The sequence below is a fragment of the Crocodylus siamensis genome, chromosome 2 (genome assembly GCF_052110815.1).
Source record: "Crocodylus siamensis isolate JL-2025a chromosome 2, ASM5211081v1, whole genome shotgun sequence".
NCBI classification, from domain to species: Eukaryota; Metazoa; Chordata; order Crocodylia; family Crocodylidae; genus Crocodylus; species Crocodylus siamensis.
In genome coordinates, this window is record NC_143396.1 from 267,588,742 (window position 1) to 267,601,602 (window position 12,861).

At 43.2% G+C, this 12,861-nt stretch overlaps 1 long non-coding RNA gene across 1 annotated transcript in view; it reads right to left on the reverse strand.

The window, feature by feature from the left end:
• Positions 1–9,002: 9,002 nt before the first annotated feature.
• LOC149872164 (uncharacterized) overlaps positions 9,003–12,861 on the reverse strand; it is a 29,957-nt gene continuing 26,098 nt past the window's right edge. The window contains exon 3 of the long non-coding RNA XR_016440635.1: positions 9,003–9,022. This is a non-coding gene — a long non-coding RNA (uncharacterized LOC149872164). The remainder of the gene's footprint in view (positions 9,023–12,861) is intronic.

A 12,861-nucleotide genomic window follows, 5' to 3' on the forward strand; every position in this document is an offset into this window, starting at 1 on the left:
TTTCATGTATACTTCCACTATCACAGTCCGTTTTGCTGGTCTCCTGAGGATATGTGTAAGTAATTTTTCACAGCAACAGCTACAGAGAACAGTCACAAACATGAACAAAATAACCTTATTACAAGCACACCACAGATCTTTGCAAACATCTATTCAAAGCAATGAATGTTTTATAAGGAAAACGAAATGCAGTACTTACAAAATCAGGATCCTGTTGTGTTGATCTGATCTGCACGTCCTCTTGTACTGTTATTTATACTGCTTACTGACATTCAGCTGTTTTCACGATTAAACATTAAACAGAACAAATAACAATATTAAGAAACAGAACAAAGGCTAAAGAAACTGGTTTTTCAGGATATCTAAGATGCTCTCCCTCTATCCACACAGTGCAGAACATAGCCAATGATTGCAGGGTCACTTGGACAGCAACAAGGCTTGCTGTCCCTGATCCTGTGGAGGCCTCCCAATTCAAACATTGTGCAATTAGGGCTTTACTGGAAATTAGGAGTGTCTGCCCAGAAACCACTAGTACACACAATATGATTTCTGGCAACAGGGACTAGTCATTGGTGCCAAGAAGATAAGACCCACTTCAGTCTTCAGACATGGTGGGAGAGCATAAAAACATAGGGGGAGCAGCTCACAGCATAGTGTGGGAGTAAAGCTTTATTGCCAAGGTGGTATCTGGAACCCACCAAAGAATTACCTTTCCCTGTATCTTGTTGGAAATATGGATGGTTGGTGCCAAATCTTCCTAAAGATCTCCAAACTGAACAGACACCGAAAAGCACCTCCCATACTTCTTTCATATGACTGTAACCCCATGAAGATGGGGAGATGATGCATAACTAGCAATTTTGTTGCCCTGGGCAGACATACTCTCAACCATGCCCTTCTCACTTTTGGTACCTGGCAGGGTTGCCAATCCAAGAATTCTTTTTACTGACAGCTGCAAACTTTTTACTGACAACCAATTTTTTTTACTGACATATGCATTACATAACATAAATGTAACCCCTTTTTCCAGACCCAGGACAGCAGTAATAAAGTCTGGATTCAAATTTAGGAATTTAACGCCAGCTTTCTAAATCTGCCTCAAGCCCCTACCCAGCATAAAATTTTACTTGACTGTAGCAATAGTACCATGATGTTCCCCCTCCCCACCTTCAGGGATCCCTAACTCACCCCCACTCTCTGGTACCCCCAACTGCATGGTTCATCATGCTTCCCCCACTCTAAACCACCCTCCAATCTGACCCCTGCAGGCCCCACCCACCATCCTGGCACAGATCTCCATATGCCACCTCTTCTTCCCCCTCCCAGTTTTGCAGCTACATCCCAGCTATACTACTTCTCAACCTTCCCAGTGTCTCAGATTGCTCAGGGCTGCATGGCCCTGCCTGCCTTCCAGGCAAGCAGCCAGTATAGACAAGGGATATCTGGGATGCAGCAGCAGCAGATGACTGGGGTTGACGAGGGGACTATGGATGCTCCCATGGGCCACAAAGCCCTGACAGAGCTCTCTACAGGGCACCAAGCTGTGCTCCCACTAAGGTATCAGGTGTTACTGCTGTTCTGTGCTCTGTCCATTGACACTTTAACAACAGCTCAACTTTTTATGCAGACTTTATGGATCAGTGTTTTCAACTCTGTTTCTTGCAGACTGACTAAAAATTTACAGACAGTTGGCAGCCCTGATGCACAGGCCAAAAGGAAGAGTGCAGTGCTCAACACAGTTCTATTAAGCACCACCAGAATGGCAGCCAGAGATCATGGGCCAAAGAACCTGGCTGTTGCTGCCACCACATGCGCTCTTTTCACCTCTGTGGCTGCTGCCACTGCCCAGGAGACCCACAGGCTGCCATTCTGGTACTCCCTCTACATTCATAATCAGTGCTCATTCCTCGCCTGTCTTGCTGCAGTTGTGGAACTGAAAGGATGCATTGTAGATAAGCTGCACTGAACCTTGTTGGATTTATTCAATTTGCCCTTGCAGAAGAGACTATACTGGACCCTTTATATGGCCATCAGCTGTGAACTGCTTTCCAAAATAATAGTTGTGCACAGATGTGCTCATGTATGTACACACTAGGTGTTCTTGCTCTGTTGGATGACAGCCTAAAAGTGAAACTTAGGGCACTACAGCATAACCACAGGAAGGAGGGAGGTTTGGCATCCCCACTGTTTCCCTGTGCAGGTTTTCAGTGTACAGCAACGTCTTTGGCAGTCACCTGATACCCATTCTTCAGGGAAACCAGCTTTAAATGTTTAGGCACTCCTGATAAGCAACAATTATTACAAGAAGATCCCAAAAGCAGAGCTGGAATTTACATAAGAAAAATGTCCGTGACAGACATTGGAAAGCTGTGGAAAGCTGCTGTTAACAAAAAAAAGCTTGCCGAGATGCAGACCTACCGAGAAGAAGCAAAGCCCTAAGAAGAAATAACAGATTGACTCCAGGGTTTGAAGTATACAGACAGAGAGAGTGACAGCTACAAGACAGCAATAATATTATGGTGGTTCCAGGTTCTTAAGCTCAAGTTAATCAATCAAAGATGGAAGAATCTAAGACAAGACAACTCAAAGAGAGATTTTGCATTGTAGATAAGTATCTCACAGAAGATATTGAAAATGAGTGGGGCTGTTATATGGAATGGAGCAATGGTTCTCAACCTTTTTGAATCAAGACACCTCTCATTAGATTCCAGGCACCCCTCAGAAAAATCAAGCTCCTCACTTTCACATGTTTTTTGATTAAGGAAAAATCAAAAAAAAATTCATCTGTTGCAAAAACTCAGAAAGATCAAAGCAGGTCAGAATGGATTTTTAATACCATGGATTCCTATCTGAAATCTCTGGATTTAGCTTGTGAATCAAGTGTAGGTGTTTGCACACCTAGCAGTGCTAATATTGTGCACGTTGTGGGGCCCTTAAAAGGATATCATGGCTACACAAATGGCTGGAGTACCTGGTTGAGAAACATTGGTTAAGAGTTAGTTGTGAAAATTTAGAGCTACTACTCAGGGTGGCCACTAGGGGGAATGTGGAAGTAAAACCCAGATCCACTTATAGGGCTTGAGTGAGGTACCTGGTTTTGGGAGTGCAATTTGGCATGTCCTTCACCATTTTCTAATTCATAATGAAAGAACACAGTAAACCACATAATCACTTCAGTAAATGTGCGTAGATTCTGTCAAAGAAGAAAAAGTGCCAAATTTGCTGTAAGTGTAAATACATTGCAAACCAAAATGTTTTAATGGTTAGACTGTCAGTCAATATAATCAAGAATAAATCTTTCTTTTAGGAAAATAAATGAAAAGTGTGAATGTAACATAACATAGAACCCAATTATTTAAGTCAAGGTCTACTGCTTGCCGTTTTAAGACATGATTAAATGGATTGTTTATACACATTTGTATTCCTTGCAGATAACATTGCTAAGGACATGTCTGGGAGCAAAGGATTAGAAGAGAACTAAGAAATGTCAAAAGAAAGAAAGAATGGTAACTAACTTCAGAGGGAAAGTACCCAAGCAACCTAAACCCAGATTCTTATTTTATTCAGTATTTTTTGTTTCTCTTTTTGAATATGAAGCTAGTCAATTTTTTTCTAATGGAATGTTTTTCTATTGAAAAAAACATTTGTCATATTGGAAATGTATTCATTTCAAATACATTTTAAGAAGGAGAGTTTCAGTAAGACCTATTTTCATCTTATTTGAACCCAATAGTTTACGTCATATCTTGAACTGGATTTTCTTTTTGAAATTTATTTTATTTCATTTTTATATTTGAATTTTTATACCATTTTATTTTTTATCTTTATATTTTGATTTTAGATATCATACTGATTGCAATATCAGTAATAAATTTCCAATTGCAATGCCACTTATAAAAAATCACAGCCAAGAGCTTTAAAACCAATTACAAAACAAATTATATTATAGTACATAAGCCAAAATTCTAACTGAATACATACAGATATTAGATCATAAAACATTGCAATCAAAATTAAACAGCTTTATCAAAGTATCAAACAAAAGGTATTGGCTTCTTCAAAACAAGTTGGGATTTTGTTTCTTGAGAAATTTCAATCGAATTTGAAAAGAAAAAAAAAGCAATATATACATTTCCCACAGAATAGAAATCACAAGCTTCAACTAGATCCAGTGTCCTATTTTGGCCCTAAATTGGTATTGCAAAACTTTAGCCATATGTTAGCAACTTCCTTTATGTTAGTGCTTGGGAACTTCACTAAGTAATCTGTTTTCCCTAAATTAAGAAAAGTATTGTACTTTGGAGACTAATTGACCGATATTACATTAAATTGAAAATATAGTCACTATTCAAATGTGTTATTTTTTTTAGTTGTCCACAACTTTTAACATAATTTCTGATCTGTTGATATGCTGAGAGTCCATGCAAAATACGTCCACAGTTACAAATTCAACCCCCTCACGAGGAAATGTTGCCTGGCTACCTCAAACTATAGTTTAATAAAAGTAGACATTATCTTCATGCTTCCCACCATTAGGAACTAACAGGTACAAGTCCACAGTGGGGCAGTATAGAGCTGCACTGACTTAGGTGAGCTCCTGGAATGTTTTGGGAACCATGGGGCTTATCTTATCCACCTTCCTTTCTGACGCTTCAATATGAGACTCTGTCTGTGACTGACCAAATCCACGAGTCAGCATCATCTTTTATGAATCAGGGTTTACTCTTTTGGTATTTTGGTTCTTCAGCTGCCAAAGGCTCAACCACGATAGGAAGACCAGCTGGACTGCTGCAGCAGCATCCCAAATCCATTTTTTAAAATACCCGCCAAATCCCCCCAAATCCCTGTTCTTCCTCAATTAGAATAAAAGACTTCTCTCTCTCTCTCCCTCTCTCTCTCTCTATATATATATATTATACACACACACATACATATATATATATACACATTTAAAAATGGATTTGGGATGCTGCTGCAGCAGTCCAGCTGTCACAAGGGGTCGTGTCCCCAGATACCAATTGGCTGGGCCCCAGAAGCTCCTGTCTATTTGAAACATTCAAATACCATGGACCCTACAGCCCACCCAGCTAACTAGTAGCCTCTATTGTATGGGGGCTCCCCAGAAGCTCCTGAGAGCTATATATATATATATATATATATATATACACACATATATATACAGGCAGTCCTTGACTTATGTTTTGTGTTGCAATGTTTTGCACTTACAACGTTTATAAATTGACACCCTGTTTCAACGTTATGATGTCAGTTTTGACTTTACAACACTTGATCTGATGCGATGCCACACCAGCGAACAAGTTTGCTGCATCACTCATCTCTCTGGAGAACATCTGTGCTAACTTCTTTGGACATTTTCTTTAAGAAAGCAGACACGACTCCAGAAAAACCTGCAGCCAAGACTCCTGAGAAGACTCCAGCCAAGAACCCTTCAAAAAGTCCAACCAAGAGCCTTTCAAAAAGTCCAGCAATTACTCATCTATAATTGACTGAGTACAAAATTCTGGGGTGTTTTTAATGAAAATAGGGTATCAGGCCCTGGTTCAGGAACCAATCCCCTATTTATAACATTGTTTCTTATGAGAAAATTGGTTCCCAGTTACAACGTTTTGACATAAGATGTGGTTTTTAGGAACCAATTTTGTAGTAAGTCCGAGGACTGCCTTTGTGTGTGTGTGTGTGTGTGTTGTGTGTGTGTGTGTGTGTGTGTGTGTGTGTGTATGGAGAGATAGAGAGAGATCAGTTGGGCAATGCTTCATTGATATATTTACAATGTTAAAGCAATTTGGAAGCCTACCAGTGTCTCTATCATCATGATAAAATCAACTGTAAATATCCATGTGTTGAAGTGTGTTTTTAATTTTCTTCTCACATTATGGGTGTGTGATGGGGGGATGTGGGGTTTGCAGGAAGTGGGTGGGAAGGGGTGTGGGGGAAGGTGGGTGGGTATGTGGGTGGGTGTGGAAGGATGTAGGGGGAAGTGGGTTGGTGTGTGGGTAGGTGTTGGGGGATTGTGGGGGGACTGTGGGTGTGGGGGGACCCTGTGGAGGGGTGCTGTTCAGGAGAGGTGGGTCCCCTGGCCCCCCACAGGTTGCAGCTCCCCACACAGCATGTGGACTGCCCCCCCTGCAGGGCCCCATCTACCCCTGGAGGGCCACAGCCACTATCCTCTGCAGGATCCCAGGCACTCTTCAGGGCCACAGCCCCCCCATACAGGGCCACAGACACCCCTCCACAGCGTCCCAGCCGCCCCCACAAGGCCCACAACTTACTCCCTGCAGCAGCAGCAGGAATGGGGTGCTCAGAGCCCACTGCTGCCAGCCCTCCCACAGTGCAGAGAGTCCCCGAGTGGCTCAGAATCGACACTGCCTGTGCCACTCATCATGGGCTGGTGCCACTCGTGGGGACTGCGTGTCATGCTGAGGTGAGTCCTGCCAGCACTGGAGCCACTTGTACCACCAGGCCAGGCCAGGCCGGTTCCATGGTGGCAGGACCTGGCATGGTGCACAGGGACAGCACGCTGAGCCAAGCTGGGTCCTGCTGCCATGGAACCAGCCCAGCCTGGCAGCATGAGCAGCCCCAGTCCCAGCAGGACCCAGCTTGGCTCAGCATGCTGTCCCTATATGCTGCACCAGGTCCTGCCTCTGGTGACAGTGCTGCTTGCCCTGTGATGCCTGTGGGGAGGTGGTATGCGGCAAGAACCGGCCCAGCATGGCTCGCTAGTCCAGCTTTGTGCTGTAGCAGAAGGTGTGGCTCCGGGAGGCATGGCTTCTGTGCAAATGCACACTAGTTGCACAGCCCATGCCAGATTGGGTTGGGTTGGGTTGGGTTGGGTCAGGCTGGTGAGGTGCGTTTTCCTTGTGACTCAGGCACACCTGAACCTCATGGAAAACATGCCCCACTGTCTTGGGCCATGCAGCTAGCATGCGTTTGCACAGGAGCCATGCCTCCCAGAGCCATGCATCCCACTCCAGTGCAAAGCCAGACTAATGAGCCATGCTGGGCTGGGTCGGGCCCCACTGTGTGCCGCCGACTCTGCCATGGGTGACATGTTCTGCCAGTTCTGCCATGGTCTGGTGCTCCGGCCACTCACCACCCACCCCCTGCTTGTCACCCCCTGGTCCCACACAGGCTGCTATACCCCAGACCACACACACCTTTAGGGACAGTTTTGGGGCTGCCACATGCCTTCTCCCCCACCTGGCTGCCATGGTGCAGGTGAGAGCAGGCAAGCGGGGCTGTGGCTCTGCTGCAGGCACAGTGGGCAGTAATGCAGTGCTTTGTGACCTGGGCTCCATAGATGCTGAATGGACCCAGACCAGCCCAGAGCCACAGCCATGCTGCCTGCTGCTGCCAGCACCACAGGGGCTGGGTAGGGGAGGCAGGCATGTGGCAGCCCCTGCTCGAGCTCCTCCACGTATCCACCCACTGGGACATCCCCCCCCCGCCATTCCCCACACCCCCTGACATCCCCCTCTGCTCCCCATAGGCCCCGACAACCTCCTCCACTCCTGACACCCCCGACATTCCCCTGCCAATCTTCACACTCACCCATGCCCACCCACACCTATAAACTCCCACACCCCACATCCCTAACTTACCCTAGACAGCACTGGGGGCAGCAGGAGCACCACAAAGATGCTCTGGCCAGAAACCAGAGCATCTTTTCTGGAGGACCAACTCCTTACTCTGCTGTTCTTCAGAGCAGGTTTTTTTTACCTCTGGATATGCAGGGGTCTACTTTTGCCCCCACACTGCAAGCCTGCAGAACAGGGAATGCTTTTTCATTCCTGCATCTGCCTCTTGCAGCATCTCAAAGGGCTTTGAGACGCTGTAAGATGCACGTGCACCCTCATGTGGATGCGCCCTAAGAGTGTCAAAACTGGGGATTCATTATGCAAGTTGAATAATAGTCAGAAGCAGGTCTTACTTTTAAGAATTTACAGTGTAAACAGCTGAAGGAAGGATTAGGGCAGACAGAAATACAATTGCCTTGTGCAACACACAGGGAAGCCTGTGACAGATCTGGGAACTGAACCAGGACCTCCTGAGTTCAAGACCCACCCCTTAATCACAAGCCCATACCTTTTTTTCTATTATTTCTTAATTAAAAGATAGATCCTTCTCCCGGCCCTGTCAGAAATCCAAGCCTTATAATTGCTGTAAACAGGTCTTTAAAACATTTAAATATAGTTTTAAAGAACCACGCTAGCAAAGAGATAAAGATTTGTGATTTACTCATGCTGAGTAGTCTTCTCTGGGTAATCACCAAACTGCTTCTCAGTTTCTGTGGAATTCCTGAAATTGCAAAGGGAGACCAGATTTTTATTCCTGATTTGACCAACATCTTCCTGGTGACCTTAGGCAAGTTGCTTCAGTCCTCTGTGCCTCAATTTCACCAACTGTAAATGGGGATAAAGATATTTACATCCTTCATAAGGTACTTCCAAATCTACAGATGTAATGCACTACTTAAGAGTTGGGCGGTGTGTTTATTAGTCAGAAAAGCTCTTGTTATCTTCTAATAACATTTGCAATAGCTTCAGTTTCTGTCCTACACAAAGGGCATTTTCCCATACTCAGCTGGATTTTGAGATTATTCAACTTGTGCAGGAGGTAACTAAAACCTACTTGCAATCTCATACTTCTGAATCTCTACTAGGTAAAAATTAAGCACTTCCCAGAATCTGGCCAGAATAGCAAATTTAACACATTGCTAGTGTTGCAAAGGTAGTGGAGATGCTCACAAGAGAGAAGGTGATATTTTTTGTCAAATTTATTAGCAAAAATCTAAATACAAAATCACAAACTAAGAACTAGTCTGAGACAGTTTGTATCTCCACACATTTGATTTTGTTTGATAAATGGATGTTCTTCAATGTGATTTCTGTATTCTCAGTTACCATACCCATTGACAGAGACAAGCTCTGGATGATAGTGGAGCACGGTATGTAGCTCAAAAAGGAATACACAGACAGGGGCTTCATTTTCCTTTTAAAATATTCTGCAAAACAAGACACCAAAAACAGTCATTAGATCAGCAGAAATCACCACATCTAGTTATTTACACCTAAAATTTAGCAGGATTCATCATAGCTTAAACAGTTTAAAGAAAAATCACCATCACTACATTCTTGGCCATTCTTAACAGATGAAATGGGAAAAATAAATCTTCATAAAATAAATAATCAAATGATTGGAATTTGGTTATATCATTGTTTTCTTTAAAGCATCTAAAAGTCCCAACTGAATTAAGTTCTTACAGTGGCAATCTGGAAACCTTTGTGTTTTGTGTTAGTACCTTGTTCCTAGATAATCTAGTTCAGTTTACTGATTTCTCAAATATAATCAATATATCAGCTTTTGACTCTTTCATTAAAAAAACCTTAAAGATCTTGTCCCAAGTGATCTTTGTGACCATCTGATCTGCACTGCTTTTTTCTATTACTGATATTGCTAAACGGTATGAAGCAGAATTGCCATTATTCAACACTGAAGAGATCAAAATAAGCCAGAGTGAATGCAGAGTGAATAGTGATAAAACTGGATTTTCTATGACTGAATGCCCACCCTTCCAAATGTCCATTATGGAATAAGAAGAAATGCCTTAAAAGGGCCCTCTCCATAGGTCACAACAGTGGCTGCCCTTCAGCTTGCTGCTCTCGGCTTGTAGCAATATCTCCATGAAAGCAGCATGCAATGAGAGTCTGATTGAAAATGAGAGGTGCATGCCCAAGAGTTCAGTAATAACAAGGTTGACTTCACTTTTTTTTTGTTAATAAGTAAAATATATACAGTAATTTTCATAAAACACTTGGATATTGTCCTAACTGCTAATTTTTACTTTATTGGGAGAAATGTTAAGCTGATATTGAAAGGTTTTGAAAGTCCTACTTTCATTTACATATGAAGAAGTAATGAAAACTATTCATTTTTTTCCATAGAATAAGGTATCCCACACTTATTTTGCATTATTTAGTTTTCAGTAAGAAACTTCCAATGAAGTTCCAAGTTTCCTTAAAATTTGAGTCAATCCTAGTCTGGAACTCTATCTGATGTCTGCTGTCACAAACCCTTTGCCTCCTCTCCCATTTTCAGTATTCCTCTCCAGACCACTTCTACCCCCCTCGCTGCATCAATGCCATTAACCACAAATGTCTATAAACTGGGGCTGGAATTGACCTATGAGATCTATCAGAGGATCATTTGGGAGGAAATTTTCATTGCAAGTCAAGAAGAGGAAAAGAACAAGCCAAGTGTAGGGGAGAGAAAATTTGGACTGGTTCTTATTTTCCTAAACTTGACTTACCCATTAACCGTGACATCCTTCTCATTCTCCACCCCCCGCACCCCCATGCTCTCCCCCACACCGAAGAGCAAAATTACAATGATTACTGTATTTCATGGTGTACAAGTCAAAGTTTACAGCCAAAATATTTAACCTTAAATTTCCACCTTGACATATACACTGTATCAATACTTCAGCCAGACCCCACACCAGTGCCCTGCTGCATGGGGAGGTGACATGCTGGCATCTAGAGGCTTTCCTGGCACTGACTGAGGGTAGGCTAGACCAGACTCCTTCCTATCCCCAACCCTGCCTGACACCCTGGATCCTGTTGAGTCTGGCCCTGAGAAACTTACCCACGGCCCAGTGGCTGCCCTGTGGTTAGATCTTGGCCAGTGGGGTGGAGCCGCTGCCCAATGGAGTGGGAGCTGTGGCACCACCACCTGGCACCAGCAGCATCAGGGCACACAGCAGCAGCAGTGAGCAGCCTGTCCCAGCAGCACCAGGGCACAGAATAGCAGCAGCAAGCATCCTGCTGCCAGCAGTACCAAGGTACAGAGTGGCAGCAGTGAGCGGCACTTGCCAGGCAAGAGACACTAATAGTCCCCTGTGCGGAGCTCCACTACTGCCCGCTCAGCTGCAGCTGCAGCTCACAGGCTCAAGCCACAGTGGTAGGGTCAATTTATAAACCAGATCTATGAAAATCCTAAATTTTGATCAGAAATATGGGATTTACTCATACACCACTTCAACCTGTACGCTGTAAAATACAATACTCTTCAACCAGGTGCTCATGTTGTTTGGGTGTTTAAGCAGGTTGCTTAGCATGCTTGTTTTTGTAGTTGAGTTAACTCACTCAGGAACTCATCAGCCAGTCCTCCTAGAAAGCACAGCCTTTTAAACAAACAAACAAACAAACCTAAAGCTCTGTTTTGGATGCGGGGAGAAGAGCCCCTTTTGCTCTGGGTCCTTACAGTACACTGTTCTACTCACAGCTTGCTTTCTTCCCCTCTGCTTACTCTTCTGAGAGCTTTTAGGGCTCCCAGCAGGACATCCCTGCTTATCCAAATGTCCCACAGCTGGGCTTTCTCAACAGGGCTGGCTGCTTCTTCTTAAAGAGATAGACAACCCTATTACAGGGGGTCAGGGAAGATATTTTCTAGACCCTAGGTTGCAGTCTAGCACAAGTAATGCCTATGGAATGGCTAATCAGGTGACCAAAGTTGCCCTAGTGCCAATATCCTGTTCTCAGGTTCACTGAACAAGCAGTAAGAGTTTTTTTGGGGTGATGCAATGCTTTGAAGTTAATGCCTTTATAAGAACTTAGGTGGGTGGAGATCATAAAAACTAGTTTGAACTGGTCTTCCACCTTTGTGAATACTCCAGCTGTCCTGTTAATTATGATGATTGAATTAATCTCTTAACAAACACAGCTGTTTTTTAATTGACCTCTACACTCCTAATTACTATACCCTCAACACCCAGGCATTGTGGTACATCTGATGTTTAACACCACATGCTACTCTGAGACCTCTGAAATACTTTGACATGGCATTATGAACTAATTTGTGTGGTCTGAGAATTAGGTTCCCTTCAAAATAATTATTTCCCATTGCCCTGTCTGACACAGAATATATTGAAAATTGCAAGTAAATTCTAAAGACAGCAGGATACAATTAAGGTGTTCAGTTCTCTATATTTAGTTCATTACTCTAGATTTAGACTGATATAAATTCCACCAACTTCAGCAAGCTACTCCAAATTTATGATGGCAAAACAGCAAAAGTGTTGGGAATCTATGTCTGAGATTGTCTGCCCCCACTTTAATTTTGTTTAGAGAAAAGACTTAACCATTTTCACTAAGTAGCTTTACAGACCAGACACTAACTTTTTGACAACAAAACAATGGATACATTCAAATTGTGATTCTTGTGATGGAATCTTATTTCAAACCCAGTAAAAATTCATGTTGGATCAATTTCTAATATTATGAACACAGCCAACACTTGTTCCATACCATGGGTTTAGGAAGCACATGCTGAAAGATCTCTGTAATTTTAAATGGGCAATTCTATATCTTCTTTTATTCTGCCAGAAAACTAGCTATTATATGTTTAAGACTAACAACACAATTTAAATTGAAAACATGATGATGGGGTAGCTTCTCTACAGCTAATGGAATTTTGCCCTTTAACCAAGGAGTGGGTTTGGTCTTAGCACTTTAGATATCTGTTACCAAATGTTAAATATAAAATAATAAAAATACCTACTTGCTTCAACCTTCCCCTTATTTCGCTAGTTCTGTTGAATTGCTTTGGTACTTCTCTGGGGAGAAGGGAAGCACACACAATTTTCAGCCAAGCAGTGAACAGAAAAATGCCTCCTTCACATGAGGGGTCAGATTAAGATGTTTCAAAACAGAACTTCTTCTGTAACTTGTGTCTGGGCTACCTCTCAGGCTGTCACTGTTTTCAGAATGGGAGGGGGAAAGGGAGTGGAGGGAGTTTGGTTTGGGGGATGGGGGGTTCAGCTCTTGCTGGAGGGTGGCACGTGTG